Source organism: Hylobates moloch, unplaced genomic scaffold (assembly GCF_009828535.3).
Source record: "Hylobates moloch isolate HMO894 unplaced genomic scaffold, HMol_V3 SCAFFOLD_5, whole genome shotgun sequence".
Taxonomy (NCBI): domain Eukaryota; kingdom Metazoa; phylum Chordata; class Mammalia; order Primates; family Hylobatidae; genus Hylobates; species Hylobates moloch.
The window spans coordinates 47678737-47687264 of NW_026652280.1; the positions used below are offsets into that span (position 1 = coordinate 47678737).

At 48.0% G+C, this 8528-nt stretch overlaps 2 pseudogenes; both read right to left on the minus strand.

The window, feature by feature from the left end:
• Positions 1–1128: 1128 nt before the first annotated feature.
• Positions 1129–4003, minus strand: LOC116468634 (epsin-2-like; annotated as a pseudogene).
• Positions 4004–5603: 1600 nt separating this feature from the next.
• On the minus strand, positions 5604–7522 carry LOC116468633 (6-phosphogluconate dehydrogenase, decarboxylating-like; annotated as a pseudogene).
• Between the last annotated feature and the right edge of the window lie 1006 nt (positions 7523–8528).

Genomic DNA, 8528 nt, shown 5'->3' on the forward strand with positions numbered 1-8528 from the left:
AGGGAAGTCAATTAATTTTGTGCCTTTGTTTCCTCGGTTGTGAATAATAAAATCTACTTCTGATAATTGTTGTGAAGTTTCAATGAATCAATACATGTAGAACACTTTGATGTTGCTTGGATTTAGGTAAACACTCTGTAAATGGTAGCTATCGTTATTCAAGGATGTCTACTTGGAGTTCTAAGAATTAAGCAAAAGTCTTCTTTTTTTTTTTTTTGAGACAGAGTTTTTGCCCTGTTGCTCAGGTTGGAGTGCAATGGTGCAATCTCCATTCACTGCAACCTCTCCTTCCTGGGTTAAGCAATTCTCCTGTCTCAGCCTCCCAAGTAGCTGGGATTATAGGCACATGCCACCACACCCAGCTAATTTTTGCATTTTTAGTAGAAACAAGGTTTCACCACGTTGGCCAGGCTGGTCTCGAACTCCAGACCTCAGGTGATCTACCTGCCTCGGCCTCCCAAAGTGCTAGGATTACAGGTGTGAGCTACCACACCCCACCAAGTTTTCTTAACTTACCACAGAGTTTGAAGAATAGGAAAAGAATTTTAGAACCTTAGACCTTTAGAAAGTATGCTTCTGGCCGGGCGCGGTGGCTCATGCCTGTAGTCCCAGCACTTTGGGAGGCCGAGGCAGGCGGATCACGAGGTCAGGAAATCGAGACCATGCTGGCTAACGCGGTGAAACCCCGTCTCTACTAAAAATACAAAAAAAAATTAGCCGGGCGAGGTGGCAGGTGCCTGTAGTCCCAGCTACGTGGGAGGCTGAGGCAAGAGAATGGCGTGAACCACTCCGGGGGGCGGAGCCTGCAGTGAGTGGAGATCATGCCACTGCACTCTAGCCTGGGCAACAGCGAGACTCCGTCTCAAAAAAACAACAACAAAAAAGAAAGTATGCTTCTTACTGTTTTCAATATTTTATTTATTTTTTCAGTCAGTGGAAAGACATTTAATATGAGATTAAACAAACAAGATTATCAGCCAGGTGCAGTGGCTCACATCTGTAATCCCAGCACTTTGGGAGGCCAAGGCAGGTGAATCACGAGGTCAGGAGTTCAAGACCAGCCTAGCCAACATGGTGAAACCCCGTCTCTACTAAAAATACGAAGAATAGCTGGGCGTGGTGGCGGGTGCCTGTAATCCCAGCTACGTGGGTGGCTGAGGCAGGAGAATCATTTAAACCCGGGAGGCAGAGTTTGCAGTGAGCCGAGATTGTGCCATTGCACTCCAGCCTGGGCAACAGAGTGAGACTCTGTCTCAGAAAAAAAAGAAACAAGATTATCAAGAAAAAGCATTTGTTTCCTCCTGGCTACCAGAGTCAACTCCCCATTGGATATCCAGCAGGACAACCCTTTGCTGCCAGACCCGCTCTGAGGAGAAAGCAGACAAGACCTGCCTCTGCCCACCTTCTGCCCAGATGTACAGAATGAGACCCACAGGGCAGCAAAGGGCCTTAGAGAGCCCTGAACAGAGCAGCCAAGGGGCTAAAAGTCCCTTTATAACCAAACGCAATCCAGACCAAGGACAATTTGCCTGGGCTGCCAAAGGCTCAGTACCGAGTATAGATTCAAGCTCTGCGGGGGCCACTGCTCCCTAAGCCCAGGGACACCCATCCCACCTGTCACCCATTGCTGCTGCTCTGGCAAAGGGTGAGAAGCACTTCCATTACTCATAGCCATGGTAGGAGCCTGGGGACACCTGGCCTTGCCATACTCCTGCTCCAAGTGGCTGGTGGAGAGGTTGGGCTGGCTGGAGCCTTGCCCAAGGTGATCTGGTTGCTGCCCATGCCAGTGGCAACCTGGGCCACGCGCTCTTTTGTTTTGAGAGCCTGGGCCTCTCAGGCTTCAGTCATTCCTCATCTTTGAGGAGGGCCACCAGTTGCTTTGACTTCTCATGCACGTCGATGCCCTGGTCCTTGCCATCTTGGTCAATGTATTGGAAGTCCGTCAGGGTCTGGATGGCAAAGATGTTCTCATAGCACTGCTGGGCCACGCACTCGGAGCCTGTCTTGATGAGGTAGTCCAGCAGCAGCAGCTCCTTGTACACACGCTGCCAGTTCTTGCCATGGTCATTGAGCCGCTTCCACACCATGCTCATGATCTCTGAGAAGGCCACCATGTTGTAGGTCAGGTCCGCAATCTCGGCCATCAGAGAGCCGGTTGGGCCCCATGGGTCATTGGAGGTGGCCTCCCAGACTTGGATTTCTGCCTCTGAGTAATTGTTCACAATGTTTTTCATCTGCTATCTGATAGACAAAGTCGTCATTTTTCTTTGTTACACATTTAAAGCCCTTCAAAGAGAGAAATTTTCCTGTCCTTGGTAAGTGCACACCCTGTGAAGGTTCAGTTTCCATAATCAAGCTGGAGCAAGAACCCTGAACGGTCATTTCCTCCTTTGGAGCCTCAGATCCAAAAAGCTAGAAGCCATGACCAGGCTACAGTGAGGTCCACGTCTGTTACATGAGGCTCTGGTCCACAAGTTTGGTAACCTCCATCTGCCTAATCGCCAGTGAACACCTAGCACTTAGCACTGCGCCCGACACAGAAATGAACACTAAAATCCTTGGAATCTCCACAGTGATGTCTTTTTGCCTGTGAATTATTGACTGAGGGCTGGCAGCCCCTAGGCAGCTTCAGGATGGAGTTGGTCGCCAGAAAGACCAAGGCAGGATCAGTCCCGGGAGCGGACTGAAGGTTAAGTTTATCACCAATGGCCAATCATTTAGTCAATCGTGTCTCCATAATGAAGCCTCCAGAAAAACACAAAAGGACAGGTTCAGGAAGCTTCTGGATGGCTGAACACATGAAGGTTCTTGAAGGGTGGCACCTAGGTATGGCATGGAAGCTCTTCACTCCTCCCATACCTGGTCTATGCATCTCTTCATCTGTATCCTTTGCAATATCCTCTGCCCCTCTGGGCTGGCGTGGGTGTGCCGCCAGCGCTGGGGAGGTGGGAGCTACCGGAGCCCATGGAGCCACGGCCACCACGTCTACCTCTGTTTTCAGAATTTTAATTAATGGACAAAAGTAAATATTGAGATATGTATCATCTTTTTTTAAAAAAAACAGAGAATTTAGATATATGTAGATTAAGGGACTTGCCCAGGGAATGAATGAGGAAGACTGGCATGGGGATTCCGTCTTCTGATAGTCTGATTATCTCTAGAGCATTGCTTACACATGTAAACCATAAACTTCAAGCAAAAGTAAATAAATACCCAGAGCTTATTTTGGGTTACATATATTATTAATACTTTTGTGCCCTTTGGTGTCTTTATAAACATAGTTTTAAATGGAAAGTGATTGATATGGTTTGGATGTGTTCCAACCCAAATATCATCTTGAATTATAGTTTGCATCATTGCCACATGTGTGGGAGGGACCAGGTGGAGATAAATGACTCATGGGGATGGTTTCCCCCATCCTGTACTCATGATAGTAAGTCAGTTCTCATGAGATCTGATGGTTTTATAAGTGGCTTCCTCCTTCTCCTTTCTGCTGCCATGTAAAGAAGGAAATGTTTGCTTCCCCTTCCACCATGATTTTAAGTTTCCTGAGGCCTCCCCAGCCCTGTGGAACTGTGAGTCAATTAAACTTCTTTCCTTTATAGATTACCCAGTCTAGGGTATGTCTTTATTAGCAGCGTGAGAATGGACTAATACAGTGAGTTAAAGTCCAAGGTGAATTTATCTTAGCAAATTGAGTCATTTTACCTCTCATTTGCCTTTCCGTGCCAGCAACTTTAAGATAGGATCCATACCCAGGCAAGGTAGAATAATTAAACTGGGAAAAGGAAACCATAAAATTCAAGCCAAATGACCTGAACTATCCAATAACTATGACTAAAGTGGTTTTGTTTTGGTTTTTTCGAGTGGAAGTCTCGCTGTTGCCCAGGCTGCAGTGCAGTGGCGCCATCTCAGTTCACTGCAACCTCTGTCTCCTGGGTTCAAGCGATTCTCCTGCCTCAGCCTCCTGAGAGTAAGCTGGGATTACAGGCATGTGCCACCATGCCTGGTTAATTTTTTTTTTTTTTCGAGACAGAGTTTTGCTCTTGTTGCCCAGGCTGGAGTGCAATGGTGCAATCTCAGCTCACTGCAACCTCTTCCTCCTGGGTTTAAGCAATTCTCCTGCCTCAGCCTCCCGAGTAGCTGGGATTACAGGCATGTGCCACCACTCCTGGCTAATTTTGTATTTTCAGTAGATGGGGTTTCTCCATGTTGGTCAGGCTGGTCTCAAACTCCCAATCTTGGGTGATCCCTCTGCCTTGGCCTCCTAAAGTGCTGGGATTACAGGTGTGAACCAGTAAGCCTGGCCTTACTTTTTGAGATGGAGTCTCAATCTGTTACCCAGCCTGGAGTGCAGTGGTGCAATCTTGGCTCACTTGCAACCTCCACATCCCAGGTTCAAGCGATTCTCCTGCCTCAGCCTCCCAAGTAGCTGGGACTAAAGGCGCCCACCACAGGTCCAGCTAATTTTTGTATTTTTAGTAGAGACAGGGTTTCACCATATTGGCCAGGCTGGTCTCAAACTCCTGACCTTGTGATCTGCCCATCTTGGCCTCCCAAAGTGCTGGGATTACAGGCGTGAGCCACCACGTCCAGGCTAATTTTTGTATTTTTTAGTAGAGACAGGGTTTCACCATGTTGGCCAGGCTGGTCTCAAACTCCTGACCTCAAGTGATCCGCCCACCTTGGCCTCCCAAAGTGCTGGGATTACAGGCGTGAGCCACCAAACCTGGCCTTTTTTGTTTTATTTTTAAATTTACTTATTTTGGAAACTAGAGGATCAGCAATAAAAGTGGATAAAGAAAGAACTAAATTATCCAAACTACCTCAATTGGCTACCCAGGGAGAATCAGTGTTGATATTTATTTATTTATTTATTTATTTATTTATTATCAATCTGACGTAGCTTTTATTAAGTAAAGGAAAAAGGGAATTCAGCCGCATGATACAGAGGTTCCAGTTGATCAGAGTGCACAAACACCCTTCCCATCTGCGTGATGGGAACCACACCAGCACATGGGGCATGCGGAAGCCACTGCTGCAAGGAGGTGGTTCCCACTCACGCACATGAACAGCTCCTGGTCAGTCCCAAGAGGCAAGGGCAGAGGGCACGGCGGCCCTCACAGGGCTAATTTACAAATAAACTGTGCGCCTTCCTCAGGAGTCTCTTATAACACTTTTTAAAAAGATCTGGGCCACGGGTGGCTCATGCCTGTAATCCCAGCACTTTGGGAGGCCGAGGCAGGTGGATCGTGAGATCAGGAGATCGAGACCATCCTGGCTAACACGGTGAAACCCCGTCTCTACTAAAAATACAAAAAATTAGCCGGGTGTGGTGGCAGGTGCCTGTAGTCCCAGCTACTCGGGAGGCTGAGGCAGGAGAACGGCATGAACCTGGGAGGCGGAGCTTGCAGTGAGCCAAGATCGTGCCACTGCATTCCAGCCTGGGTGACAGAGTGAGACTCTGTCTCAAAAAAAAAAAAAAAAAAAAAAGATCTAAACAGAAAATAGGGCAAAGGGCCAGCTGGCAGTGCCATGAGGCTCATGGAATGTCCTGGTCTGTGGAATCGTGGAGGGTGACAGGAGCATCATCATCATCATCATCAGGCATTGTATGACAAGGATGACACACTGCCACCGTGGCCTGTCCAGTTGGTGTGGATAAACTGCCCTGGTTTGGCCAAGAGTTCACAGGTGTGAGCCCCGAAGTAATCCCGCTGAGCCTGGATGAGGTTGGCTGGAAGCATCTTGTGTCTGTACCTGTCATAGAAGGAGAGGGCAGTGGCAAAACAGGGCATGGGAATGCCAGCCTGGACCCCAGTGCTGACTGCCTGCCACCAAGAGTCCTGGCAGTTTTCAACAGCTGACTTAAGAAGTCGTCCAGCCGGGCGCGGTGGCTCACGCCTGTAATCCCAGCACTTTGGAAAGCCGAGGCGGGCGGATCACGAGGTCAGGAGATCGAGACCATCCTGGCTAACACGATGAAACCCCGTCTCTACTAAAAATACAAAAAATTATCCGGGTGTGGCGGTGGGCGCCTGTAGTCCCAGCTATTTGGGAGGCTGAGGCAGGGGAATGGCGTGAACCCGGGAGGCGGAGCTTATAGTGAGCCGAGATCACGCCACCGCACCCCAGCCTGGGCGACAGAGCGAGACTCCATCTCAAAAAAAAAAAAAAAGAAGTCGTCCAGTAGGAGGTTTTGAGGTGCTGGGTTTCGATCAAACGCATGCTTTATCTTTCCTAGGAATACACTTCTGATAATGCAGCCCCCTCTCCACATCAGGGCGATGCCACCATAATTGAGGGTCTAGCCAAACTCGGTGGCTCCCTGCCTTAGTAGCACAAAGCCTTGAGCTAAGAGATGATCTTGGAAGCGTAGAGGGACCTTCTGAATGTCCTCCAGGAATGATTTCTTATCACCATCAAATTGGAACTTTTGGGGACCCTTCAGCTTTTTGCTAGCTTGAATTCTCTCATCTTTCAGAGATGACAGGCACCGAGCAAAGACGGCTTCTCCAATGAGGGTGACGGGTACGCTGTACTCCAGGGTGGACGTGGTGGTCCACTTCCCCATGCTCTTCTGCCCCATGCTGTCCCTGATCTTTGGCAGCAAGTGTTTGCCATCAGCATCTTGGAACTTGAGAATACTGGCTGTGATTTCAATCAGGAATGAGTCTAGCTCTGTCTTATTCCAATCCTCAAAGGCCTGGGCCATCTTGTCCTGTGCCATGCCCCGCACGTCTTTCATCAGGTGGTATACCTCACAGATCAGCTGCATGTCCCCATACTCTATCCCGTTGTGCACCATCTTCATGAAGTGGCCTGCTCCCTCATCTCCCACCCAGTCACAGCAGGGTTCTCCAGTTCCTATTTTTGCAGCAATGCCTTGGAAGATGGTCTTGATGTGGGGCCATGCTTCTTTGTTCCCTCCTGGCATGAGCAATGGGCCATACTAGGCCCCTTCCTCTCCACCACTGACTCCGCTACCCACAAATAAAGTTCCGTTGGCCTTGAGGTCTCGGCACCATCTTGTGGTGTCCCTATATTCAGAATTTCCTCCAGCAATGATGATGTCACCAATGTCCAACAATGGTACCAGTTTTTTGATGAAATCATCCACAGCTTGCCCAGCCTTCACCAGGAGGATGATCCGCCCGGGCTTCTTCAGCTTGGAGACCATCTCTTTCAGGGACTGGGCACCCACCACTTTGGTTCCCTTTGCCTCATTGGCCAAGAAATCATCCACTTCGGAGACAGTCCTGTTAAAAGCACATACCACAAAGCCGTGGTCATTCATGGTCAGAATTAAGTTCTGGCCATGACTGCCAATCCGATCAGCGTGACGTCAGCTTGGGCCATGGCAGTTGACAGAGCAGAACCGAAGAGCGGCGAGGCACAGAGGAAGACTCTGATCTTTAAAATTGGTAATAGGAAGTGCTATGAAGGCATTTTACCCAAAAATAAGAACCCTAGGCGGAGTGTGGTAACTCATGCCTGTAATTCCAGCACGATGGGAGGCTGAGGTGGGAGGAGTGCTTGAGTCCAGAGGTTTGAGACCAGGCCATACAACATAAGGAGACCCTGTGTCTCAAAAAAAAAAAAAAAAAAAAAAAAAAAAGAAGAAAAATTAGCTGGGTATGGTGGTGCCTGTGTAGTTCCAGCTACTTGGGAGGGTAAGATGGATAAGGTGGGAGGATCACTTGAGCCTGGGGAGTTTAGGCTGCAACAAGCTGTGATTGTGCCACTGCACTCCAGGCTGGGTGGCAGAGTGAGACCCTGTTTCAAAAAAAAAAAAAAAAAAGAACCCTAGCTCCTGTCATTTCATGTGATAGCATAACTTCTATCTAAATTCAGCTTTTATATTTTAAGAGTATTGACATTATTAAAAATAAATAAAGAGGCCAGGCATGGAGGCTCACGCCTGTAATCCCAGCACTTTGGGAGGCCAAGGCGGGTCAATGGCTTGAGCCCAGGGGTTCAAGACCAGCCTGGGCAACATGGTGACACCCCGTCTCTACAGAAAATACAAAAATTAACCGGGTGTAGCAGTGTGTACCTGTGGTCCCAGCTACTTGGGGGGCTAAGGCAGTAGAATAGATTGAGCCTGGGAGGTGGAGGTTGTAGTGAGCTGAGATTGTGCTATTGACCTACAGCCTGAGTGACAAGAGTGAAACCCTGTCTCAAAACAAACAAAACAAAATAAAACAAAACACTGTCTCAAAAAAGAAAAAAATATTTCTGCGAAGAAACCCCAGTTTCAGTGCTGAAAATTTTTAAATATTCAGGAAATAAATAACATTAATCATATATAAACTCTTTCAAAAATAGAGGAGAAAAGAACAACTCCTCATTTTTAGAGATGGCGTCTCCCTCTGTTGCCCAGACTGGTCTCAAACTCCTAAGCTCAAGTGATCCTCCTGTCTTGACCTCCCAAAGTGCTGGGATTACAAGAGTGAGTCACTGAGCTCAACTCCAATTTGTTTTTTGTTCTTTCTTTCTTTTTTTCTTTCTTTTTTTTTTTTTTTAGA